At 43.1% G+C, this 16,306-nt stretch overlaps 1 protein-coding gene across 1 annotated transcript in view; it reads left to right on the forward strand.

Annotated features, from left to right (window-relative positions):
• LOC126174718 (hornerin-like) overlaps positions 1–16,306 on the forward strand; it is an 84,131-nt gene that overhangs the window by 33,581 nt on the left and 34,244 nt on the right. The gene's annotated exons all lie outside the window — the stretch shown is intronic.

Here is a 16,306-nt window from a genome sequence, read left to right on the forward strand (position 1 = left end):
AAAAAATAAAACGTCCATGTGGACCTATTTCATGTCATGGACTGCGCGGCCCCTCCCGCCGGAGGTTCGAGTGCTCCCTCGGGCATGGGTGTGTGTGTTGTTCTTAGCATAAGTTAAAGTCAGTTAAATTAGCGTGTAAGTCTAGGGACCGATGACCTAAGCAGTTTCGTCCCTTAGGAATTCACACACATTTGAACATTTGATTTGATGCCCTATTTCTTTTGTTCTTGCTACCTTTTTTCCTTGTTGTTGTTGTTGTTGTTGTTGTTATGGTCTTCAGTCCTGAGACAGATTTGATGCAGCTCTCCGTGCTACTCTGTCCTGTGCAAGCTTCATCTCCCAGTACCTACTGCAACCTAATTCCTTCTGAATCTGTTTAGTGAATTCATCTCTTGGTCTCCCTCTACGATTTTTACCCTCCACGCTGCCCTCCAATACTAAATTGGTGATCCCTTAATGCCTCAGCACATGTCCTACCAACCGATCCCTTCTTCTACTCAAGTCCTACCACAAATTATCTACCCATCTAATCTTCAGCATTCTTCTGTAGCACCACATTTCGAAAGCTTCTATTTTCTTCATGTCCAAACTATTTATCATCCACGTTTCACTTCCATACAATGCTACACTCCATACAAATACTTCCAGAACCGACTTCCTGACACTTAAATCTATACTCGATGTTAACAAATTTCTCTTCTTCAGAAACGCTTTCCTTGCCATTGCCAGTCTACATTTCATATCCTCTCTACTTCGACCATCACAGTTATTTTGCTCCCCAAATAGCAAAACTCATTTACTACTTTAAGTTTCTTATTTCCTAATGTAATTTCCTCAGCATCACCCGACATAATAAGACTACATTCCATTATCCTCGTTTTGCTTTTGTTGATGTTCATCTTGTATCCTCCTTTCAAGACACTGTCCATTCCGTTCAACTGCTCTTCCAAGTCCTTTGCTGTCTCTGACAGAATTACAATGTCAACGGCGAACCTCAAAATTTTTATTTCTTCTCCATGGATTTTAATCCCTACTCCGAATTTTTCTTTTGTTTCCTTTACCGCTTGCCCAATATACAGATTGAATAACTTCAGAGAGAGGCTACAACCCTGTCTCACTCCCTTCCCAACCACTGCTTCCCTTTCATGTCCCTCGACTCTTATAACTGCCATCTGGTTTCTGTACAAATTGTACATAGCCTTTCGCTCCCTGTATTTTACCCCTGCCACCTTCAAAGTTAGAAAGAGAGTATTCCAGTCAACATTGTCAAAAGCTTTCTCTAAGTTTACAAATGCTAGAAATGTAGGTTTGTCTTTCCTTAATCCATCTTCTAAGATACGTCGTAGGGTCAGTATTGCCTCACGTGTTCCAATATTTCTACGGAATCCAAACTGATCTTCCCCAAGGTCGGCTTCTACCAATTTTTCCATTCGTTTGTAAAGAATTCGCGTTAGTATTTTGCAGCCGTGACTTGTTGAACTGATAGTTCGGTATTTTCACATCTGTCAACACCTGCTCTCTTTGGGATTGGAATTATTATATGCTTCTTGAAGTCTGAGGGTATTTCGCCTGTCTCGTACATCTTGCTCACCAGATGGTAGAGTTTTGTCAGGACTGGCTCTCTAAAGGCTGTCAGTAGTTCTAGTGGAATATTGTCCTCTCCCGGAGCATTGTTTCGACTCAGGTCTTTCAGTGCTCAGTCACTTCTTCACACAGTATCATATCTCCTATTTCATCTTCATCTACATCCTCTTCCACTGCCATAATATTGTCCTCAAGTACATCGCCCTTGTATACACCCTCTATATACTCCTTCCACCTTTCTGCTTTCCCTTCTTTGCTTAGTATTGGGTTTCCATTCATTCAGCATCACCCGACTTAATTCGAATACATTCCATTATCCTCGTTTTGCTTTTGTTGGAGTTCATCTTATATCCTCATTTCACGACACTGTCCATTCCGTTCAACTGCTCTTCCAAGTCCTTTGCTGTCTCTGTCATCTTCATCTACATCATCTTCTGTTGTGGATTGGCAGGAGAGCCAACACCGTATTATTAGAGGAAGCCGAAGGGCACGCATTTTAGCTCACGCAGGCTGGCGTGAGGTGTGGAACAGGACAAGGAAATTAGACTTTAGAAAAACGGACGTAGCTGGTGGAATACTTAACTTTAATCCATTAATGATGAGTGTCGCTCTTGACGGTACATGATTACAGTATCAATAGTAACTGGTACTGGCGCCTTGCTAGGTCGTAGCAAATGACGTAGCTGAAGGCTATGCTAACTATCGTCTCGGCAAATGAGAGCGTATTTTGTCAGTGAACCATCGCTAGCGAAGCCGGTTGTACAACTGGGGCGAGTGCTAGGAAGTCTCTCTAGCCTGCCGCGTGGCGGCGCTCGGTCTGCAATCACTGATAGTGGCGACACGCGGGTCCGACGTATACTAACGGACCGCGGCCGATTTAAAGGCTACCACCTAGCAAGTGTGGTGTCTGGCGGTGACACCACATCTTCCATTTCCATAATATTGTCCTCGAGTACATCGCCCTTGTATAGACCCTCTATATACTCCTTCCACCTTTCTGCTTTCCCTTCTTTGCTTAGTATTGGGTTTCCATCAGAGCTCTTGATATTCATATAAGTGGTTTGTTTTGTCCTAAGGTCTCTTTAATTTTCCTGTAGGCAGTATCTATCTTACCCCTAGTGAGATAAGTCTCTACATCCTTACATTTGTCCTCTAGCCATCCCTGCTTAGCCATTTTGCACTTCCTGCCGATCTCATTTTTGAGACGTTTGTATTCCTTTTTGCCTGTTTCATTTACTGCATTTTTATATTTTCTCCTTTCATCAATTAAATTCAGTATTTCTTCTGTTACCCGAAGATTTCTATTAGCCCTCATCTTTTTACCTACTTGATCCTCTGCTACCTTCACTATTTCATCCCTCAAAGCTACCCATTCTTCTTGTACTGTATTTCTTTCCCCAATTCCTGTCAACTGTTCCCTAATGCTCTCCCTGAAACTCTGTACAACCTCTGGTTTAGTCAGTTTATCCAGGTCCCATCTCCTTAAATTCCCACTTTTCTGCAGTTTCTTCAGTTTCAATCTACAGTTCATAACCAATAGATTGTGGTCAGAGTCCACATCTGCCCCTGGAAATGTCTTACAATTTAAAATCTGGTTCCTAAATCTCTGTCTTACCATTATATAATCTATCTGGTACCTTCTAGTATCTCCAGGCTTCTTCCATGTATACAACCTTCTTTCATAGAACGCAAATGTAGGAGAGCTCCACTCACATCCACTATCTTCCTTTTGTTCTTTACGCGGCCATTGCGTGGGTCATGAAAACACATTTGGCCCGGAAATGTTTTGCCGCAAATGTTGCCGTGAACAGTGGCCGGCAATATTGCCGTACATTTGGTTGTAATTCGTGTGGCCGTGATATTGCCAAACAGCACTGCCGACCTGTATTGTCAGCAATAGCCAATTTTTACAGTCCGTGTAAACGTACTTTTACGTGGCGCACAGGAGAAGGGGACTAGTGGATGATCGAACAAGATTCCTAATGCCACATTACTTATTATGAGAAGTGATCATTTTTTCTGTTGGATGATTTTTACTTAGTACTATATTTTCAGAGACTACAATCGAATATAGGAAAACAATTTACAGACACAAATTTTAAAGATATAACCACTTCTGTTTCACAAAAAATACTTAAAAATAAACGTAAAGTAAAATATGGTCCACAGCATATGGTACATATAATGTAGGCCTATCTAAGACGCGTTGTCATACTAACTGAAATTCCAAGGTTAGGCACGAATATAGGTGAAATTAGCTGTACACAACTTCGGGTCACACCTAACGCTACATACGCACAGCTCTTGTACAGGGGCCTTCATCTTCGCACATTAGGCGACAACGCATGTTATGTACTTTACATTACATATACCATGCGTAGTTATGAGCCATACTTTATTTTTATTTTGAAGTACGCTTTTGACAAATAGAAGAGATACGATTTTTAAATTGTGTGTTTCTGGAGATGGACGACGTTGGCCAATACAGGCCATATGTGAAAGTTTTATGATTGCGTCAAAGAGAAAATAAAAAAATATCAGTCAATCGTGGTACTCCATACGTGAAACGTTGTTTCTTATGGGAAGTGATAATGTTGCCTCTGTGGATTTTTCGTAATAAACAGACTCCCATCACACTTTATCCAGGATTTGGACTAGCTAAATGGCAAGAGCAAACTGTCATTTAGGCGTGTTTAAAATCAGTTTCCTTGTATTTTTTTGTATTTAATTTTTAAAATTTTATATTTTATTTTTAAATTTGTAATTTACTCTGAGTATTTACATTTTGTACCTTCTTTTCATGTATATCGTCCAACACTAACATATGGCTTCATTCAAAATTTTGGACATTTAAGAGATTGCTTTCAAACAAGCCCTGATGTCACCATCCTCTTCATACTTTTCTACTATTTTTTCCAGCCTTTCATCAAGTTTCGTATAAGTTATTTTCTTTCGTTTGACTTTCATACTTAATTCTGACCTCATTAATTCGCATGCCGAGTTCTCTGCTTCTGCCTTCATACACTCGATCACGTCTGCAATTTTAGGATTCGGTTTTCCGAGAAGATTATTAATTTTGTTGTGCCAATCTTCTACAGCATGTGTGGTAAGATGGCGCCGTCTGTAGCAGTTCCAAAGACTGATCGGGTTTTCGTCATTTTCCAGCCATCTATCTACAAAATGGTCGAAAAACTGAGAAAGCTTAGCGATATCCGGTGGTTGTGAATGTAGCACGAGCCAGCCATCGCATACATCTACAGGTCGAAGAAACGCCAGAGCAGCACAAATGCGAATTTGCAGCTTCTTCGTTTTCTCTGTATTCGCAAGAAAGTCCAAAGTCTTGCACTTTCACAAAACTGCTTGCTATACCATTTGAAGGTCACATCCATAAAAAGTCTTGTTTAGTATTAAGAGCCTCTCTTCCTGCCTTTCCGCCAAAGACTACGACCCTATCTCCAAAGCTATCATCACCTAAGAGAAAACTGCTGTCATCATTCATGGTTAGTAACTCTGCTCGAAGATCAACTTCTTGTCGTGTTTCTGGCTCTTTCTGATTGCCGTGTGATTTGGCCCAGTGCATGTATAATATCCTCTTCATTGCTTGCTGTTCTGGCATTTCGGTAACAAAATAATACCACCGATTGTGCAAGTCGCCTAACTCTTCGGTATACATTTTAGAAGTTGAAGTTTCTTCCTCTCGTTATCTCTTTTCGCCTGATTCAACGTCTTTTTTTACATCAAAGCGAGCGTCGTCCTGTGCCTTTGATGCTCGAAGCGCGATACAGTCTTTAGTTTTAAGCATTCCTCGGCAATATGTTGTTCTATGTTTCGGACAGCGCCATATCCCAGTCCCATCTGCTTTGGTTCTCTTTACGGGGTACGAGTAGCCATCATAGTGGGCACATGGTTTACCGTGGGTGGTTGTTGACAGTCCCATACCGAACATATAAGCACACAGAGACACAAGACGAACGAGCTGAACACTCCGAAAATTACACTCACACTGACAGTGACTAGCCGGCCGATGTGGCCGAGCGGTTCTAGGCGCTACAGTCTGGAACCGCGCGACCGCTACGGTCGCAGGTTCAAATCCTGCCTCGGGCATGGATGTGTGTGATGTCCTTAGGTTAGTTAGGTTTAAGTAGTTCTAAGTTCTAGGGGACTGATGACCTCAGAAGTTAAGTCCCATAGTGCTCAGAGCCATTTGAACCATTTGACAGTGGCTAGCCACGCGGTCAGTCACGTGAGTGGACGAGGACTTCCCGAGTGCAGGTACGCCGTGGCGCACAGGGATCGTTTCCGGTGGATGACAGCTCGCGGGGGTGCGGGTAGGCTCTGCCCCAGCGAAACTGGGTGCGAATTTCACAGATTTCCGGCAAGGTGCGATTTCACACATCCGTCAGCACAGTCTTGTTTACGCCCGAGGAACAGCTACACTGCAGTAGTCTTACAAGTTTAGCGCTTTTAAGTTCCTTTACATTAGAGCGAATGGATGCGAACTGAAAGCGAACGAGCATTCGCAGGCAGTTCGCTGTGTTCGCTACCATTCGCTTGTATCTGTGAACAAGCGTTAACGCTGCAGGGAACGGATGAGAGTTACTCGATACGGCACTAATACAGCCTTGATGAAAAATTTTGATTATGAGATAGGACCATTTTGCATTTTGATTTTTAACGAAGCAAGAAAAAAAGAATGTAGGCGTCTGACTATAATGTAGACATTATAATAAGGCATGACTGCAAAATACTAACATGAATTATTATTTTTACAGAAGAATGGAAAAACTGGTAGAAGCCAACTTCGGGAAAGATCAATTTGGATTTCAAAGAAATTGGATTAGATTAGATCTGATCAGATCCGTGTTTGTTCCATAGACCCAAAAATGAGATGATTTCTAGTAAGTGTGTAACGTGTCAGAAAGAATAACATAAAAAGCATAAAACATTGGAATACAATACTTATTACCCTGATCATTTGCCAGGAGGTTGTCGAAGTAGGTGAATACATTACAATAAACTGGAACTGCTAATATTTACAGAATTAATACACTGCCAGAATGAAACATTGTTACGCACTTGTTATAAATTTATCATACACAAAATACCTGATTTTATTTTTACTTAAGCTAGTCTATCAATCCCTGTTAAGATATTCGTCTATAGAGTAGAAGGAGTTGCCTATCACAAAGTCTTTGAGACTGATATCTGCAGTGACATAATGCGATGCAATTCAAGGATGTGCTTAAAGTACTTAAAAGAAAGATAACGTCTGTAAAGTATCATTATTGGAATGTGAAATACACTGCTACAAGCTACTTGATAAAATCTGCTATATAGTTTTCTTGAGGACAGATAGGTGATCACAGAAAAACAATTTTTATTTACTCTGTTAGTGAGTCAACATCTGTAACATAAGTGATAAATAACCATGCTATTACAGCTACCATGAAACTAACCCACAAGAAAATTTTTTAATTTTAATCAGCATATTATATTCATTTTCGTAGTTGTTTGCTTTGTAAGACCTGTAATGTGCTGTTCCTATGTGATAAAAAGAAATGCACAGTTTATGCTAATTAACTCAGTATCCATCTGATGGATGCATCTGAAAAATTTGCCACTACCTCTCGTTCCTAGTTGGAACTTTTGAGTGCTTCAGCAATTTTGTACCAGTTATGTGTCACTTTCTTTGGCATTTGTGCTACGCATTACTTGGACCGGTTCAGATGGCTCTGAACACTATGGGACTTAACATCTGAGGTCATCAGTCCCCTAGATCTTAGAACTAACTAACCCAAGGACATGATACACATCCATGCCCGAGGCAGGATTCGAACCTGCGACTGTAGCAGTCGCGCGGTTCCAAATTGAAGCGCCTAGAACCGCTCGGGCACACAGGCCGGCCTTACTTGGACCTCACGAACATCTATGACGGCAATATTATGAAACGGATAGTTGCTACTCATCATATAACGGAGAGTTATGATTTGGTTGGTGAAAGCCTGCGACTGTAAACTTGACTCTCTTTACCGTATAAGTTTCCTGCTCCAGTCATGATTGTGCAGTACAGACGTAATTAAAAACAAAATCGTGCCGGCCGAAGTGGCCGTGCGGTTAAAGGCGCTGCAGTCTGGAACCGCAAGACCGCTACGGTCGCAGGTTCGAATCCTGCCTCGGGCATGGATGTTTGTGATGTCCTTAGGTTAGTTAGGTTTAACTAGTTCTAAGTTCTAGGGGACTAATGACCTCGGCAGTTGAGTCCCATAGTGCTCAGAGCCATTTGAACCATTTTTGAACAAAATCGTGGCCACTAACACAAATGTTGTATTCTAAACAAATGCTCGCTATGCGAGACAAAAGCGGTGTGATATTCTCAGTGTTGGTACTTATTTGTAGTTTTGATAAGATTGCACAAATTTCTGTTTACTCATTTCATAATGATTGACTCCTGACTTTGAGCTCATATTCTGGTTACATTACACGATGAACATTCATGATTTGTACATTGCCGGAACCGTGAAAACGTCTCTTTTTATTTGGTGTATGAATGTTTCATTTTAACTGAAAAGGGGGCAACATGCGCGATATTATTTAAGAGAAAGCATGCTTTTTCAAGCATTTTTTGGTGAATGTCAATTGCGAGCAGTTGTACAAACCAGACCATAATTAGAAGAAAAATTTCCTTTGCAAAGTTTAAAGGTACAACCTTGTTCTACTTAAGGATTTCCGTTATTTAATGATTACTACCTTAATCGCTAAAATGTAAAACGCAAGACGCAAACGTTTAACCTTACCGTTAAAGCTGTTACCTTGGACAAAGCTTGAAGTTTAGTTGGTTACATCTTATGTCAGGACTAATGAATGCTCTACATGTTTGTCTGTTACGAGTTTGTAAAGCAGTTCCGTTAGTAGCTGCAATCCATGCCAGGCTATGGTGGAGCGTGGTTGTCAAAACAGCGCGTAATGCGCGGTAAGAACCTGTTCACCAGCGAAGAATTGTGCCGTCATTCCAGATCAGTATTGCTGCGCTTAGTTGTTGCGAGTAGAAGGCAGTCAGATGGGACATTGCGATTGAACGCTCATTGTTCAAGTGACTCTCAGTAAATGAACTAGCGCAAATTGAGACGCGTATAGCGCGTGTGGCGCGACGCAGCGGAGCGCGCATTTTTGTAACTTCACGGATTCAAATGGGACGTGACGCGACTGGGACGAGACACGCGCCTGCGCCAAGTCGTTTGGCGTTGTGGTTACGGCACAGTTTCTCGCGCCGCGCCCCACGCGACTACTATTGTCTATGCGAGGGGTGCGGCGGGGAGCGGGAAGGCAGTCCTGCCGTATGCTCACTTCGGGATCTTCGGGATGGCGCGTAGTGGCAGTGGAAGTATTGCCCATCAGAAAAATACGGCGTTGCTGTACCCTGAGTTTTATTATTACTGAGTAGTGTTTCATTTTTGGTTGTTTAAGCGCTCCATCTGTTTTTGTTAGTACATTATAGTTTTCAGTTACGTATATCTGTTTAGTTCTTTTGTTTTTGTGGTGTCACCGCCAGACACCACACTTGCTAAGTGGTAGCCTTTAAATCGGCCGCGGTCCGTTAGTATACGTCTGACCCACGTGTCGCCATTATCAAGTTCCGCTTGGGACGCGACAGCGATCGGACGTGTCGGTACTTCCGCGTAGTCGTAGCGCCGCAAGCCGTGTTTATAATAATTCTTGGATTGTGACCTGTGATATTCTCAGTGCTTCTTCACTACCGTCGTACACAAGCTTCTTAATTTACTCACAGCGGTCCCGACCGCGCATATAGTGCAGTTATGGCTCCCAGTGTACCACGTAAAAATACCCTGTGTTTTGCATTTGAGAAATCTTCCAGGAATGTGCAACCGAGTTCTCTAGAAATCCATGACTGGATAGTAGATATTATTGGCATCACATCCGATCAGGTCCACACAGCATATTATGACATGGCGGAATACTGTTTCTTTGTGAAGTTCTTGGACCAGATACAACTGGAGAAAATTTTGGTGAATACTGGTGGGAAAGCAGAGTTCCGACATCGTGATCAGTCGGTGAGTACAGTTTCAATAACTAACGCTGACTTTGAGTATAAACAAGTGCGAGTGTTCAATTTGCCACCTGAGGTTGAGAATTGTTTTCTTAGAGATGTCCTCGCCAAATACGGTGACATCCGACAGATTAGAAACGAAAAATGGTCGAGCCGTCACAAACTCCAATGTTATAGTGGGATTCGCTCAGTTGACATGGCCGTTAAAGTCAATATCCCATCCTATATAATGGTTTGTGGTTATAAGGCTCATGTCATTTACGAGGGGCAAGTAGGTACTTGTTTCATCTGTAACACGAGTGGCCATTTACGAGAGGATTGCCCACGGCGAGTTGTCGTACTTCGAAACAATCTGCAACAACGACAGAGATTAACATTGGCTGATGTCCTAACTCAAAATCAGACGCCTTCTGTGACTGACTCCCAACCGAGTGCATCTGTGTCAGAGGACAACGATCTCGGCAACGGCACCTTCCCGCCCTTGCCTCAAAAACCCGTGGCCAGTCACCCCTTAGCCACCGGTGTTGCATTATCTGTCGGTAACAAACGACGACGTGACGGTAGTGGTTCCGGCGAACAGGCAGTAAAAAATCACACAGATGACGCGGAGCCACGGGCCTCCACACAGGACACGCATGTGTCGGATGGCTCAGTTACGACCGGCCAAATTCCCATTCAACCGCCCGACGCAGGAACTGTCAATACGAGTGCAGCCGAGTGTTTACAGCAATCCGTTCCGATGCCGCTTGCCGACACGCCGCAGGTGGCCAACACACAAGTGGCGGCAGTCAGTCAAATGCAACTCGTAAACACGGCGGATGAAGCACGCGGTGTAGAGCGTAACAAAAACAGCCGCCACCTCGAAACTGCTTCCACACAACACGAGGACCCGGACAGCTGTATACAAACAGCCAGTGCGGCTCCAAACACAGTGAGCCTACTGACGCCGCGTCTTCGGACTTGCCGTCACCCGTTCCGAAGCAAGGACTTTCACATACTGCTTACAGCCATGACTCGCCGACTCCGCCGTCTTCAATGACACTTCGGACGCCTTTGCGACGGCAAAATAAAGTTAAACCAAAGGACTCCGTGGCTCGAAGTAACTCAAAAAGTAAAGTCAGCGCAAAAACTGGTACAAAACCTGCGGATGTAGGTTCGAAGTCCGACGGTGAGATGGACTGGGCTTCCTACGCTTCCCATCACCCACAAGTCTCGGACGATCATGAGTCAAGCTTACAAGTTTTTGTCCCTGAATATTAATAGAGTTAGGACAGATTTAAAATTAGCAATGCTACGGCAGTTTATCTACGAGTCCGAAGCTGATATAGTTCTGTTACAGGAAGTGTCTATCTTAAGTTTTCATGTATCAGGATTTGCAACAATCGTAAACACCGTGGCGGACGGGGGTACAGGTACGGCCATTCTATCACGAGACGGAATCCCAGTGAGCAATATCGAAATGTTGGACTCCGGTAGAGGCATAGCTTGCCAAATTTTTGATGTCACCCTCGTCAATATCTATGCTCCATCTGGAACGACCTTAAAATCAGAAAGAGCTAACTTCTTTAAACAAGACATCATATACTTGCTACGCCGCAACCCAACCCAGTTGATAATCAGTGGTGATTTCAACTGTGTGATCCACAGGAAAGACCAATCGCCAAACTTTAATTACTGTAGGGAACTACATGATCTGGTGCGTCACCTGCAGCTGAAGGATGCGTGGGAACTAAACTTTCCTACCCTGGTAAAGTACACGTACCTGACCACCACCGCATGTAGCCGTCTAGACCGTTTGTACATCTCTGAGAACATTTGCCAACATGTTCTGGACGCCGATGTCATTCCGGCAAGCTTCTCCGACCACTGCGCCCTCTGTGTCACAATAAATCTGGACAAACAGCATACTAAATGGCATAGGATTCCGTGGAGCCTAAATGTTTCTATTCTCGCCGATGCCTTGCTACAAGATGTCATCTCCACGACATGGGCGGATTGTCTCAAGCAATGCTGCAGATATCCGAGCAAGATAGCCTGGTGGAATGCTGTGGTCAAACGGAAAATGCGATTATCTTTAAGGAACTACAGTTGGCAACGGGCGCAAGATGTCAAACGCACGATTGATTTTTACCAAACAGTTCTGCGAGAGTTGTATGCGACTACGACACCCACCAACACACAGCTGACGACCATCAAACAAATAAAGGCGAAGCTTATAGGCATAAAGCGAACGCAGTTTGAAGGACTGAAGATCAGATCTAAAGCAAAATCGCTTCAAGAGGACGAACTTGCATCGCTGTATCACCTCATAAAACATCGTGCCCATCGCAAGCGAGCTTTTATCGGGGAGCTGGACACAGATGATGGACTCCGTTTGACCCGACAGAGTGATATTCTTACTGCAGTTTACCGGTACTTCACGGATCTGTACTCGCAATGCGATACATATGGTGATGACGGCGGCGATATCGTGAGTGCTCTGCCCACCGTAGTCACGCCTGCGGACAACTTGGCGGTCGTACACGATTTTGCTCCAGACGAAGTCTTTGAACTGATTTCTGGCTCGCCATCAAATAAATCCCCTGGCCCTGATGGTTTGCCACGGGAATTTTATGTGCGCTTCTGGCCCATAATCGGACACGCATTTACAGATGTTCTCAATGAAGTGATGCGAGGGAGTGACGTGCCGGCCGAAATGAAGGAAGGCCGAATTGTATTGATACCAAAAAGCAAACACCGAAAAACCTTAGATAACTTCCGACCTATTACTTTACTCAATTTTGATTACAAAACCTTCGCCAGAGCACTCAACAGCAGATTGTCTCCGTTAATGAAGCAAGTGATTCACAACCATCAATCATGCATCCCTGGTCGCACTATTATGACGCCCCTTGCGGAATATAGAGATGTAATAGCCATAGCGTCAGTCACTAACGTGAATCTCGCATTGCTGTTTATCGACTTTTGCAAGGCTTTTGATCGCGTCCGCCACGAGTACCTCCTACAGCTACTGCAGCGGTGTGGTTTTGAGCAACGGGTTATAAATGTCGTGCAACATTTCGTCACGGGCATTACAACCAGAATCAGTGTAAATGGACAGCTTACTCATCCCATCGAGGTCCAAAGAGGAGTGCCGCAGGGGAGCCCTCTCTCCATGATATTTGTTTTATCGCTCGAGCCGCTCTTACGCTCTATTCATGACAAACTTGCAGGCCTTTCGATCGCCGGGACGTCCTTCGTGGTTCGTGCTTACGCCGACGACGTCGGAGTGTTACTGCGCAACGACGGAGACGTATCAACCCTAAAGACCGCGGTAGACGAGTACTGTCGTGCTTCCGGTGCTAAAATCAACGCCGGTAAATGCACCTTTGTCAACATTCGAGGATTCGACGCAGTTATTATACCTTGGGCGAAGCGTGTCGAAAACCACACCACTCTGGGGATGATTATCGACAAATGCCCGCTAAAAATGAATGCAAAAAATTGGAAGCAGGTCACCAATAAAATGCAAGGTGCCATCTATGAAAACAATTGGCGGTCCGTTAACATTCTCCAACGCATACGACTCCTCAGCAGTTATATATTCAGTAAAGCGTACTATATGGCCCAACTATTTCCAGTCCCCAAGATGCAGGCCAAACACGTGATGAAACTCTAATAGATTTATCTGGCAAGGGCAACTGTTCAAAGTGAAATACACCACGCTGACATCTTCCAGACAGGCCGGCGGACTAAACATGCCTGACATTAACCGAAAGTGTACTGCGTTATATATAAAACGAATCACCCATTTGTTGGACAAGGAACCTCTCAGCGTAACCAGTTGGCTCTTCCGAACCTTACAACCCACCGATACGCATCCACACATTGATGTAGGTAAAATACATTACAAACTACGACATGTCAAGCAGTTTTTTCTTGAAGTAAGCTATATTGATGGACATTATTTCACACAGGATTTACCGACGACGCACCTGTTATTAAAAAGATGGACATCTCCAATAGTCCGAAATCCTATTGAACTTAAATACCCGAGTGTTCATTGGAAGGCAGTTTGGGACAACATAAGTTTAACCGTCCACACTGCTGAAGTGGCGTCCACATGGTATAAAGTGGTAAACGATGTTATACCCACAAATGAAAGGTTGCATAGAATCGGTTTAAGTGACAGTGATAAATGCGTCCGCTGTGGCCTGGTCGACACCTTACGCCATCGCTTCACTTGTGGCGGTCATCTCATTAACTGGAAATGGGTGCAGCAGAGGCTGGGCCTGATTACACGCAGCAGCCCAGCCAGCCACTGCACCGACATCCTGCTCTGGCCGGACGCGAAACATTTTCCCGCTACCAAGAACAACACCGTGATGTGGATGTTAGGACAGTTTGTGACATATATCATCATCCACAATAGTGAAGATAATCTCATTAGTTTCGAGGCTTACATGAGAACGGCACGCTGGAAGATGAAACGTTACCCAAATTTCAGGAAGATGTTTGCTAACATGTTGGACATAATTTTTGAAAAACAAGGCGTAGGGTAATTCTCGATGCCGGTAATGGCACAAATCACATGCAAGACTATGTAGCGAACAAAATACACAACGAGTAAGGGGTTATACTAGTTCCTAGGACTACTCCCGACTTCTCAATGGTGTAATTAACTTCATTACGACGTTTTCATTAATTTATGTACCTGTGCATCTCTTGTTATCCGTTTGTGTGCTCCAAATGACTTTGAGTTTGGACGGTTATGAATCAAATGACAGAACTGTCATTCCAGTTAAGACAATCAATTATATATATGTTTGCGTTTCGGATCTATGTCTCTGTCTGGACTGAAGAGGCTACTATTTATGTTCTATTTTGTAAGCTTACAAATGGCACTATATTGTAATGTGTTCTTCAGTCTATTGTAGGATACAATTCGTGTTGAATCAGTTCCAGCACTTCAATATTTTGTTTTTGTGCTTATGTACATATATGGTTGTTTTAATAAAGAAAAAAAAATGGTGTAAAAAAAAAATCTGTGATCGCAGACCGAGCGCCGCCACACGGCAGGTTTAGTCTAGAGAGAGTCCCTAGCACTCGCCCAGTTGTACAGCCGACTTTGCTAGCGACGGTTCACTGTCTACATACGCTCTCATTTGCAGAGACGACAGTTTAGCATAGCCTTCACCTGCGTCATTTGCTACGACCTAGCAAGGCGCCATATTCAGTTACTATGAATGTATTCTGAACAGATAATATTGTGAATCATGTACCGTAAAGAGCGACGTTAATCATTAATGGATTAAATTAAGTATCAAACTAATTGCGTCCGCTTTCTGAATTCTAATTCCTTGTTATGTTCCAGACCTCACGTCAGTATAGTTCTTCCCTCGTCACGCCAGCCTGCGTGAGCTAAAACGCGTGCATTTCGGCCTCCACTAGTAACACGGTGTTGGCTCTTCTGCCAACACAAGAGTTTTGTTTATTCTTTTGTCAAGAACAATGCACAGTTCAATAACTGGTGAGCCATTAGCCACTAGGATTGTATCTCCTGTCCACTCAAAATGTTTTCAGATCATATAAAGGGACAGACGATTCATCATGAGGATAGCGAGAAGTAAGGAACATTATAAAACCATGTGATCTAGAAGCAAGGTGTGAAAGTAGAACTAGGTTATCTGCTTGCTGCCTATTATGCTGACGTATCTCTACAGTCTATTGCAAAAAGTTGAAAAAGCGTAATTACCATAGATATGACCCCTTTGTGCTTCAGGAAAAAGCTTCCAAGATATGAAGTACATAGGTTTCTCTAGCGTTACTTGGTTATGGATGTAATAAGACTTTATACAATGTATATGTGGACATCGAACTGCCTCTGCAAGCTAGAAATAGTAGAAAAGGTCTCACAGATAACAATGTTGTAATTGGCTCGCCGTGACGAGAAGATGCATTTCAGTGGTTGCTTACACATGATCAGCATTAATAAACTTATTATACAATACACGAAGTCCACGCCTACTACAGTAGTACAAGTTTATATGCCAACTAGCTCTGCAGATGATGAAGAAATTGATGAAATGTATGATGAGAAAAAAGAAATTATTCAGGTAGTGAAGGGAGACGAAAATTTAATAGTCATGGGTGACTGGAATTCGACTGTAGAAAAAGGAAGAGAAGGAAACGTAGTAGGTGAATATGGATTGGAGCTAAGAAATGAAAGAGGAAGCCGCCTGATAGAATTGTGCACAGAGCATAACTTAATCATAGTTAACACTTTGTTCAAGAATCATGAAAGAAGATTGTATACATGGAAGAACCCTAGAAGATACTAGAAGGTTTCAGATAGATTATATAATGGTCAGATAGAGATATAGGAACCAGGTTTTAAATTGTAAGACATTTCCACGGGCAGATGTGGACTCTGGCCACAATCTATTGGTTATGAACTGCAGATTAAAACTGAAGAAACTGCAAAAGGGGGGGAATTTAAGGAGATGGGACCTGGATAAACTGAAAGAACTAGAGGTTGTACAGAGTTTCAGGGAGAGCATAAGGGAACAGTTGACAGGAATTGGGGAAAGAAATACAGTACAAGAAGAATGGGTAGCTTTGAGGAATGAAATAGTGAAGGCAGCAGAGGATCAAATAGGTAAAAAGACGAGGGCTAGT

Source organism: Schistocerca cancellata, chromosome 1, assembly GCF_023864275.1.
Source record: "Schistocerca cancellata isolate TAMUIC-IGC-003103 chromosome 1, iqSchCanc2.1, whole genome shotgun sequence".
NCBI classification, from domain to species: domain Eukaryota; kingdom Metazoa; phylum Arthropoda; class Insecta; order Orthoptera; family Acrididae; genus Schistocerca; species Schistocerca cancellata.